The sequence below is a fragment of the Bactrocera tryoni genome, chromosome 1 (assembly GCF_016617805.1).
Source record: "Bactrocera tryoni isolate S06 chromosome 1, CSIRO_BtryS06_freeze2, whole genome shotgun sequence".
Lineage (NCBI taxonomy): Eukaryota > Metazoa > Arthropoda > Insecta > Diptera > Tephritidae > Bactrocera > Bactrocera tryoni.
Window position 1 is genome coordinate 10111483 of NC_052499.1, and position 12268 is coordinate 10123750.

The window sequence follows — 12268 nt, forward strand, 5'->3', positions numbered from 1 at the left end:
TAGTAGTGAAGCACACGAAATTGTACTTGAAACTTTTAAACTTTCACCTCTCTGCGCCAACACTTTCATTCGTTGGTCAAATCTCCCGTGTGTGTTACTTTTAGCACTCAATACATTACTCGCGCACACATTTGCATACCTGTATGCCCATTCAGATGCAGATGTGAGTCCTCTTTTACTTCGACAAGTGCTTGTGTGATTTTGGGAGACTTCATGCTTGCCTTAAACTTATCGACTAGCCAACCGCAGGTGGCAACGTTAACAGCGATACAATCACATTAATGCTCTCTCTCATTTTCCGAAAAAAGAAAACAAAAAACTTTTATGTAGAACTTCAACTGAATTTTCGAGGTTGACATGTTCTCTCAATATTCCTCTTATCACTTTCCCCGCCAATTCTCTACTGCACTATTCCATGGCATACGGTGTCAAGTAAACGGTTCCGAGTGCTCCAAATTGACATTCCATATCGATAAAGAGTATTTCTGTGAGCGTGTGTGTAGGCTATGTATGTATGTGTGCATGTGCATCTCTTTTTCTGCGAATACTGTGACCTCTGTGAGTGACACTAAGGACTTCAGTCATACATACGCTCACTAAATTTGGTCTGGGCTGACATTTCTTTTTTTCGTTCACTTTTCAAGCGCTAAATTCTTTCGGGCATCGGTGAAGTGCTCCTGTGCTAAATGTCTCGTCCATTCATTCAAAATGTCAAACACATGGCAAATTTGAATTTCCGCTGTAACTTTTCGTTGGCTTTGTCGGTAATAACAGTTCACTTGCTGTCAAAACGTGGTTTACGAAAGTGATTTTTTCTTATTTAACTGAGAATTTAATAGTTCAACTTAATAATTTCTCCATACAAAATATTCCCAGCTCAATCATATTCTTCAAAAATTTATAAAAAGGTTAGGATTATAACATAAAATTTTCGCTAAATAAGTGTGTAAATAAAAATTATGTGCTTGGAGCACAGTGAAACTTCCAACATCTACACGGACGGATCAAAACCGGCTGATGGAGTGTGCGCCGGGATCAATTGCGCAGAGCTAGAGCTCAGGCGACTCTTCAAGCTGTTGGAATACTATATTATCTTCAGGTAGAATTCTTTGCGGTCAGAAAAGCTGCTGAGATAGCTAATCATGAAGGAACCGATGTAAAGAAGTGCTTGAGCCGAACCAGTTCAGAAAGTACGAATATCGCTAAAAAAGATGCACAATGAACTTCCGAAAAGGTTAACAGACGGATCAGGATGAGATAGAATGCCTTAGGCGCAAACAGGATCGCAAAGATCGTGGGCAAAGGAGCGGAAGGCTGTTGACCTAATACTAGGTCACTACTTACTGGCATAACATGCGAGCCATATGGGCATTGTTAACGATGAAAATGTGGAAAGTGCAGGGAAGTAGGCACGAAAGCGGCACTAGAAAACTGAATATATTTCTATGTGGTCTTATCTGGAACTCGGCTTAGATATTTAGGTGCCTCACAGCTCAAGGATGCAGTATCAGAGTTGGAAGTTAAGTCTTTATTAAACTTCGCAAAAAGCGTTGACGTTCTGCGCGAAGTCAACTTCAGCTCGTATTAAAATGAACACCCATTGGGTATTACAAAGTAGTTGTAACTCTGTTTTAGGCGCAACAGCCAGCCAGTGTAACCCAAAGAAACCTGTTTTACATAGTTCATGTTCACAATGTTCTTCCTTTTCGCTGTTTGGTGCCAATTAGAGAATCCAAGTCTAGCCAGGGCCTCCTCCTCTATGTCTTTCCAACGGAGTGGAGGTCTTCTTCTTCCTCTGTGTACTGCGTCGAATAATACTTTCAGAGTTCCATTCGGAAGAGAGTAGCCGTTGTCTCTTAATTCGCTAACTAAGCCAATGTCGTCGTAGACTGCGGTATTCGTCGTTGCCAATTCGGAAAGGACCATAAATCTTCCGCAGAACCTTTCTCTCGAAAACAAGCAACGTCGACTCATCAGATGTCGCATCGTCTATGCCTCTGCACCATATAGCAGAGCGGGGATGATGAGTGACTTGTACAGTTTGGTCTTTGTTCGTCGATAGAGGACTTTACTTCTCAACTCAATCCAAAGAAGGACCTGTTGGCAAGAGTTATTCTGCGTTGGATTTCGAGGCTAACGTTGTTGTTGGTGTTAATACTCGTTCCAAGATAGACGAAATAATTTATGACTTCGAAGTTATGACCGTCAACAGTGACTTTCGTCTTGCCTTCGTTTCCTAAGAGACCAATTTTCTTGGCTTCCTTCACCAGTCTGGAGACCATTGATATATCAGCGGCGTACGTCTGCAGCTGTACACTCTTATAGAAGATTGTAGCTTCTCTATTTAGCTCTGAAGCTCGTATTATTTTCTCCAGCAGTAGATTGAAGAAGTCGATAAGGAGTCGCCTTGTCGAAAACCTCGTTTGGTACCGAACAGCGTGGAGAGGACCTTCCCGACCCTGACGGAGCCACATTACCATTGCGAGGATTACTGAAAACTTATCAATTTTAATAAAACCAAAAGCAACTATCGTAAGTATCCGTTGATGCTAAGGAACGACAACGAGCACCGGTTTTCCCACAAATTATAATTCCATTAAGTATCCTCAAATAAATTTGAAATATTATATAATATTAAGATACTAAAAGCGAACTTACGAAAATATTACTCCCAAATGTTAAATTTGGTCCCTTGCTGAACGAGTCACCGGGTAGTGAAGAAAATTACCGTTAATTTCAATAAAATAGATGGAATGCAAACAACCGCAATGACAACACAAATTTATAAAGGAGAAAAACAGGAAAGCAAAATGTAATAATTCGAAAAACAAATGAAATAAACGAGAACAAAGTGTGGCTGTGAAAATAAAATTGTATTAAAGTGCTTTGCCTGACAATCAAATAACTAAAATAAGGGCGAAATTCGTTGAGCAATGAAAATGTTAAACAAACAAATGCTTGCAGCAGCAGCGTAGCAACAACAATAACAGGCATTCATGACAAACGGTGAACGAAAAGAGAAAGGAGTTTTGTGTGCTTAAAAACAAAAAAAAAAAAAGGAATTCGAACGCTGCTAAAAATGAATACAAAGCGTTGAATATTTGAGAACATAGTGTGGCGTTGTGGATCGCATGGAAATAGTAAATGATGGCGAGTCTTAAGTAAGGAAAAATAAAATGTTGAGTTAAGCTCTTAAGCGGGAAAAAAGGCGCACGTTTTTCGTAAGAAACGTGACTCAATTTGTTTTTGTAGCTTACAGCAAATGAAAAGTACTTAGATAAATGCTGAATGCATGCATACGGCGAAATATAATGTAAGAGTTAGCCGTAACGTAGCGACGTAGCCACGAAAACTGTATATATGGACATGTATGTAGTTATATAATGAGAGCGTGAAAGTGAAGACAATAAGACGAATATGCGATTTGTTACAAAAAAAAAAAACATTACTGAATTTTTTACAGCATGCAAGTGCTCACCATGGTGATTAAGAGAAATGAATGTATTTGCAATTTATTTAACTTTAAAATTTATTTAAGTTTTTTCAAATATATCACATTATTTAAGAAGTTCCAGAGGATAGTAATATTAATTAAAAACAAGATAATAATGCATACCCTTTACAAATACAAAAAATTCCTTACAAGCACTTTATTTCGGTTGTTCAGTTTGTATGACAGCTACATATATGCTATAGTGATCCGTTCTGAACATTTTCTTCGGAGATTTCGTTTTTATTTTAGGCAATAATCCCTGCTAAATTTCGTCAAGATAACTCGTTAAATGAAAAAGTTTTCCATACAAGCATCAGATTCCGATCGTTCAGTTTATCTGGCAGCTATATGTTATCGTGATCCGTCATGAACAATTTCTTCGGAGATTTTATTATTACTTTAGACAATAAGCCTTGCCAAATTTCGTGAAGAGTTTTCCATACAAGCATCAGATTCCGATCGTTCAGTTTGTCTGGCAGCTATATGTTATCGTGATCCGTCCTGAACAGTTTCTTCGGAGATTTTATTATTACTTAAAACAATAATCCTTGCCAAATTACGTGAAGATTACTCGCCAAAATAAAATATTATAGGCGTAAGGAAGCCAACCATTAGCTTGTCTTTAGCAACAGATGGGTTCAGTAAGACGGATAGGCACATCAACTCATCCATCGCTCCTCAACTTCAATACATTTTAATGTAACCAAGTAATATTTCACATACGTAAGTAGCAACTTCCCGTACACAAACCTCTGTGAAAACGTCTCCCTTATTTAAACATATACATATACTTGAACAATGCCACAAAAGTCCTAAGCGCTCTGTACATATAAAGTCAAGTTAAAAGTATAGTTATAAACATACATATTTACCTACACCAAAAAATGATGTAGTAGTTGTCGTCGTCAGCTGGTCATAGCCAATTATCTTAACTGTGAGGTTGACGCATTTGCCCAAACGAAGAAGAAGCAGCAAAGTGACATATTCGTAATAGCCTTACGCAAACTTAACTTAACTTGCTTTCAGCAGACTGCAAGACTTTGAAAACGCAAAGACTCTTCTTCGCATATACTATAGATTCATATCTGCGCTGTATCAGCTAATGCTGACAAGTTAAAGCGCCTCATTTCATTTACAAGGCCAAACAAAAGTGGCACACACACACACACAAATAAAAGCATTCAATAGAACAACGAAATTGCGCACACTTCAGTTTTACACAATAGATGTAATAGTTTTGTGCGAAATTGGGCACTACAAAACACTCAAAATACTCTTAGTGCGGTTAGTTGAAACGAGTTTGAGCCACTCAATCTATACATAATGCTATTGCGGCTGCTGCTGCTGTCGCTTCAGCTCCCTGGTGGCCCATTTTTGACGATCTTTTTGTGATGGCCATTCCAATTTATATGCGCTGCTCCTCCACCTTCTCTTTTTATTTGCTTCGTTTAGCTATTTTGTTACTGTTGAATGTATTTGTTAGTGTGTGACATGTGCGGTCGATGTTGTAAAAACAATTTATTGCCATCACTGCATAAATTCACTTTTGTTGCTTATAGCCTTGGTTAGTGGGTCTGCTCAGCTGAGTGAAGTGCTTACAATTATTTAAGTTTTCCTAAGATAACGACGAATCCTTAGCACTACGAGCGCAAAAAGAATTTATTTAGAAGCCTGAAATATATCTGCGGTGGATAAACTTTCAATACATTCAAAATTATTGGGTCATTGGTTAAAATTGTAATCAATATTGTGCCCAGTGTGGCCGTTGGATGTCGTTTTGATTTGAGAAAAACATATGCAATAGTAACGGGTTTAATTTTAAACGCTACAAAAGCAGAACGATAGGGAGAGCAAACAATATTTTTCCCGCTCTTTCGACATTTCTCTTCAGTAAAGTGTGCCATTTCATCATGAAAAGACATGCCATTCAACAACGGGTCGAATTTATTAAAATTTACTACCGAAATCGGAGTCAGTGGCCTCAACTTTAAGAGTCCAATTTATGGTTGTCATAATCGTCCGGTCAGATCAACAATTGAGCAACTAGTGGAAAAGTTTAAATCCAGAGATACAGCACAAAATGTGTCTGTGCTAGTGAGACAAAGAAGTGCCCGTAGTGTCGAGAATATTGCTGCCTCTAGCGCCTCAATTGAGGAAATCCCAAATCAGTCTTCCACACGTAGTTCTCGGGCGTCTCTGTGACGTCGCTGTGGCGAATTTTGCGAAAAGATTTTGGCCTACATTCTAACAAGAACAAACTGAAGCAAGAGCTGAAGCCGCTTGATCGTGAATTGAGCTGAACAACAACTTGAAAATGATCCAGATTTTCAACGAAAAATAATCTTCAGGGATGAGGCTCATTTTTGGCTGAATGGCTTCGTCAATAAGCAAAATATGCGTTATTGGTCAGGTTTGGTGCGATCGATTTATGGGCCGGCGGCGTCATTTGGCAGTATTTCTTTCGTGATGATCAAGATCGCCTTGTTAGTGGGAATGGGAATCGCTACCGCTACTACATTGATAACCGAATGTTTTTGGCCCGAACTGGATGATATGAACTTGTGGTATGTGGTTCCAAAAGGACGGCGCCCCAAGCCCCACTGCAAATGTCACAATCGTTTCATTAAAAAGTAAGTTTGGTGAATGTGTAATCTCACGAAATTGCCTAGTTAATTGGCTGCCTCCGTCGTGTGATTTGACGCCGTTAGATTATTTCCTGTGGGGCTACGTCAAGTATATAGGCTATGCTAACAAGCTAATAATGTGTGTCAGCCGATTTATGCTTGAAAACTGTCGATAATTGGGTTCAGCGTCTGGACTTCTGCAAGCGTGTCCTCGCTGACCATGCAAAAGAAACCAAGTTCCATACATAATGACATCGAATGTATTTTTACAGAAATGGAGAATTCCATTGATATTCCCAACAGTCTTTAGATACTAGAGTAAACCATAATAAAAGAGAAAATCGCCGCAAATTGAATAAAACCTGTTCAATGATAGTTAAAATACCACGGTTGTGGCAATGTTATTAATTTTGCACTTGCTTTCATAAGTGCAGCATCAATTTGGTCTTCCTCATTTGCAAATGCCGCCCTGTTTGCAGTGCCCTGAATCCTTGAACTATGGATTAGTTAAAGCGGAACTTTTAGTGCCAAACTTTTGAAAGTTCAAGCTTTCGCCACAAAGAGGTTTTTAAAGGGATTTAAGGCTTGAATTAATTTTTATTACCTCCCTTTATGCGGCATACGGCATACTGCCCTCTCTCATGCCGAGAACAGCAGCCGCCAATTGAGCGTGCCGATGGTAACAAATTTCGTGGCCATTAGAGAGCCAACTACCGTTGGCTCGGCTATCAAAACACCAAAGTGGCGCACTAACGTAAGCGGCAATTTCTTTGGCTATGATTTTAATAGACACCGCGTGGGCGCAGCTCTGAGCCCTTCTGCCGCCGGCAAACACACATACTTACATATGCACATGCCAAGCTGCTGGGCGAGCAAGTTAGCGCACTACGCTTGTTGGAGGAGTATTAAATAGTCATTTGGTATTATTTAGGTGCAATTAAACCGTTAACTGTGGGGAACAGCGACTGTCATTTATAATTAAACACTTGGCCATTGAAAGTGTTTGAAAGTGTAGGTGTAGGCTGAATATGTGTATGTGCGCCTGTGGTGAGTTGGTGCAAGACTAATGAGCTCATGCTGACAACGACTTCATCTAGACGCCTGCTGCTTGGTGTTTGAATTATATAAATAAAACATATTTTTTGGCAAAATGGGTTTATTTTTTCTTTAATATATCGTCACCTGAAATGCGAAATAATGTAATAACATTTTCGGAAATTTACAGTGGCATGAATGAAACACGAAATAAAATGGGACATGAGTGTAAAAAAATTTAATATTGGTTAAAACTGGTTTATATCTGAGCGCAGAACTTGAAAATGTTGAACATATGTAATACGAGGGCTGCTATATATATTTCTGGCCTAATAATGAAAATAGGAATATTTATCAACGAAAATGGTTTTATTGTTTTTCAAAATATTCTCCATCAAGATTTATACACTTTTGCATGCGCTCAAACCAATTTTCGAAGCACTTTTTCCACTCCGATTGAGACACCTCCAAAACATGGTTTTTGAATGCTTCAACAGCATCTTCTGGCGACGAAAATCGTTAACCACGCATTATTTTCTTGATGTGTGGGAATGAAAAGAAATTATTGGGTGCCAAGTCAGCGCTGTAAGGCGGATGATCCATCAATTCGACGTTTTGGCCGGTCAAAAAGGCGCTGGTTTGAGCCGATGTGTGAGAGATTGCATTGTCATGGTGCACAATGATTCGTCTTCTTTTGTTCGTTTTTCGAATTTCTCCGAAGACTTCAGGCAAACAAATGGTGGTGTACCACTCAGAATTGACCGTCCTACGTTGCTCAAGTGAAACAGTCGCCACATGACCAGTTTTGCCGAAGAAACAGGCGACCATTTGCTTCGAAGTGCTTCTTCCACGAACAACTTTCGTTGGATTTGGCTCGTCTTGGAAGACCCACACGGTCGATTGCTGTTTTGTTTCGGGCTCATACGCATAGATCCATGATTCGTCACCTGTGACGATCTTATAAACGTCTTTTGAAGCACCGCGTTCGTATTGTTTCACTTAGTGTTGCCTAGGCCAAAAAATATATATAGCAGCCTCCGTATTATTTATGTAATTTGAAGTAGTGAAGCGTAATCAATAAGACACTCAATTTCGAATTTTTTGATGATACGTTATTTTGCATTTCAGGTGATGATATGTAGTTCTCTCAAGGGTGATACACTGACTATAACGACTTTACAATTTTTGGATACGATTTTTGTAGTACGATTTATCTTTTTATTCAAAATAGACCTCAGTATAGGCGATCACCTCTTCATTCGACGAAAATTTCTTCCTAGCGCACGTTCTTTTGAGATCTGAGAACAGAAAATAGTTGCTGGAGGCTAGATCTGGTAGACGCGGAGGCAATTTGATGCCCAATTCATAGATGTTCGCCATCGTTTTTATTGACTTGTGACAATTTGCATTGTCTTGGTGAAACAGCATTTTGTGTTTCTTCAAATGCGGCCATTTTTCGGCGATTTCGTACTTCAAACGGTCCAATACCGCTATGTAGTAGCTATTGATGGTTCTTCTTTTTTCAAAGCTGTCAATAAAAATTATGCCTTAATCTTTTTTAGGTGTGCACTGTGTTGTTGTTGTAACGGTTACCTGGTCACTGTTAAGTTTGCAAGGATTAGATAAGTTGGCATCGAGGTTATCCAACCGTAGACCCAGGAAACATGCTGTTTCAACGGGGTCGGACCATAGGGAGATTGTCAGATGTGTAAGGTTAGTAGGACATGCAAAGAGGGTGGTAAGTGTCACGCGGGGACTCATTGCACGCTGGATATATGTATATGTCAGAGTCGATTTTGGATAAGTAGGCCTTTAACCTGCCACAGTATCCAGAACGAAGCTGCGAAAGGATCGCTCTCATTTCTCACGGCAGCTCGAGCACGTCGTCTCTAATAGCCTCCACCCAATGGTGCCAAGTACGCTTTTCACTGAGAGGGAGTCAATGAAAGTGTTAATGGCTCCAATGTGAATGGCGGTCACATGTCTGAAGTTTGTTGCGTCCGAAGTCTGGTCGGCGTATTGTTTTATGGTCTCGGCGTAGTTGAGAAAGATCCTCTTGATGCTCCTAGGAGAACGTTCACTGCGTTCACCGTCTTCGCTGCTCATTTCACCACCACTAAACTTAGCATACCAGTTCTTGATGGTTGATTTTCCTGGGGCAGATTTCAGAAACTCGTCATCGAGTCGAGTTTTTGCTTCAACTGTATTTTTTTCCTTTAAAAAGCAATGTTTTATCAACACTCGAGATTTTATCAATTTTTTCACACAATTTTTTCCTTCTGAAGATTAGATTATTCATCATATCGATCAAATTTTAGCAGCGTCATCTATGTGTCAGGCTGGGGAATTTTCAATAGACATTTTACATTCGCGTTTTCTTTGTTAATTAGTTAGGCGCCCAAAGTCATGTACTTACGGGTCATAATCGGGTGGTACGTGACGTCCGAGCATTTTTGATGATATATCCGGGGAGCGGAGGTGCAAGAATGACTCAATAGTCGAACTTTTGGTTCTTGGAGAAATGATTTATAATGTGAAATATTCAGATATAGGAAAAAGAACGGTAATAGCGGTGGATATTGAAAGAGACAGCAACTTGATGCAACTCTGTTGAAATAATAATTATTTTTTCCTTCACTCTTCAAGTTGTGATTTTGAATATTTTGCACATCTGAATTAGTTCAAAAACTGCTAAACTCAAATAAATTTAAGATTTTAGAGCAGTTTTCCACTGAACATTTTTCACTTATTGCTATTAATTAACTTATAGCGGTTTATTTGTTGCCTTGGTTCGCTCAATTAAAGTTCGTCCACCTAATTGCGCGATTGCGATATAATTAAACAGGTTCTGATGAACTTTTCAAAACTCCATACTAATGAACTAATTTGAACTCTCCATATATAGTACTCATATTATAAAATAAATATATATAAATGCCATATGTGACATTTTTCATGTCTAATTAGTTGATTTTATGTGTAACTGATTGATAAATTTCCACTATCCACACATTTACCCATACGCACTCGAAATGCTATAAATGAGCGTCATCCGCTTCATGTTCGCCTTCGGTGCTCAGCAACCAACTTCCAGCAGATTGCTGCTAATTTAAAAATATTGGCCACTAATCAGTTTTTTCACTTTCCACCGCATCGTGCTTGGCCATTGCTTGTGTGAATTATGCTGTGCTGCTCAATAAACTAGACCAATTCATTTGGGACTAAGTTTGAACTGTGGAAGAGGAAGCAGCAGCAGCAATAAAGTGTCAGGAGCATGTTGTCAGTTCGCTTTCGCCGCAACAGCACAGCTCGTCTTATATCTCTGGAGTCACTGCAGACATTGGTTGTATGAAAGCTGAAAATTGCTGCAACTGACTAAGATGAAGAGAAGAGAAAAATTACGTTGATTACTGATAATTTGCCGTATAAATCTGCTGAAGCTTCAGAGCGTTGATGACAAGAAAGAAATGAAAAAGTGTGTGAGCAAAGTGGTATTTTCTTTCTTAGCAAAAATTATGTGATTTGTAAGGTTATTCATACATATCTATCTATGTGGAGCAGAGTGTTAACTTATGCAGTGTCACTTGGTTTTTGTTCTGCGCCTAGGTGAGTAATAGGTTCTGCAAAGGCACTGTTGTAATTAAAATATGTATAGCTATGGTATGACATTGGCTTGAAGGAAGAGTGCAGAAATAGTATATCGAAGAGTCAAAACTGAGATCATTTGCCAAGAAAACTTGCCTTAGTAATCTAGATATCGGAAAGTAGGGACTTCCACCAACTTAAAATGAACGGAATTTCCAAAAAGTCTTATATCATAAATTGAGATTTTTTGATCAAAAATTAGGGTTTTTTTGTTATTATATCAAACCGTGGAGAAAAAAATATTTAAAACAAAAGACACAGTGTGTTAAAGATATAAGAAGGCAAGTTTCCAAGAAATTTCATCAGTAAACAAATTTGTTTGTAAAATAAAAAATTCAAAAAATTCGTTATTTAAAATTTTCCAAGAAATTTCGAGGTTATGTGTTAAAAGTCTACATACAAAAGTTATAGACCTTTTCATTAGCTACAATATCGCAATAGAACTTTTCTCTATAGGACTCGTAGTTTTGCCAAAAATTGTGATAATCCATTCTTAACCCTTTAAAATGCAACCAGGAAGTAAGGAGAGAGCCTCCTTTTCCCGCGCTTGAATTTAAGTAAATTATTTTTCGCTTAATTTTTTTTATTTATTTTTATTTTCCGTTTGGCTTCATCCTACTAGGACTGTTTTTTTTCAAAAATTCTCTACTCAATAAATTTATGCTTCAGACCCACTGTGCCACAACTCCTTCTCAACCGTTGTTTGTCGTTTTTACTTTTGTCGTGCAATAAAGTTGAATATTTTGCTTTCTTTTCGTGTTATTCTTTCAAATTTACTGTTCCTTTACACATTCTTCGCTCTTTCAGCATTATTATTTAAAGTTGTTGTTGTGCTATTGAATTTTCATCGCAAACTTCGTTGTCTGTGCGAGGTTAAATACATTTGTGTTGTTGTTGTCTATTAAATATTGATTTCCTTATTATCCTTCATATCTTTCAATAAGTGGTTGCGATAATCTCTGGTAAAGGGGATTGCCTCTTTCACTTTTCATTATTCTCGTTAACTTCGTGAGTAGCTTGTGCAAGTGTTGGATAATTTCTTCTGCGCTGCTCCATCTGGTGAGCTTGGTTCTTTGTTAGACAATGTACTTGGTGTTTTCCGGTTACATAGTTCAAACGCTAGCATAATGCCGTTTAAATCCTTCCCTTAAAGTGGGAAAATAAGTAAACATTTGACTTTCTTTGTTTCAGTTTTGTGGCTCTAATTGTATATGGCTGGAGTTTTAAAGACTTATATACCCTGTATAGGGTATATTAGGTTTGCCACGAAGTTTGTAGTACCCAGAAAAAAAATTCGGAAATCTTTTACATTATAAATCTAAAGTGACGATCTGAGACGATTTACCCATGTCTGTCTGTCATACGCATATAATCTGAAACTTTGCATACCTTCTTTTCTCCCCAAGAAACAGCTCATCAGTTTGCTGATCTTCACTTTAGGCAATACTAGAGAAGTATACTAACCAGTGAT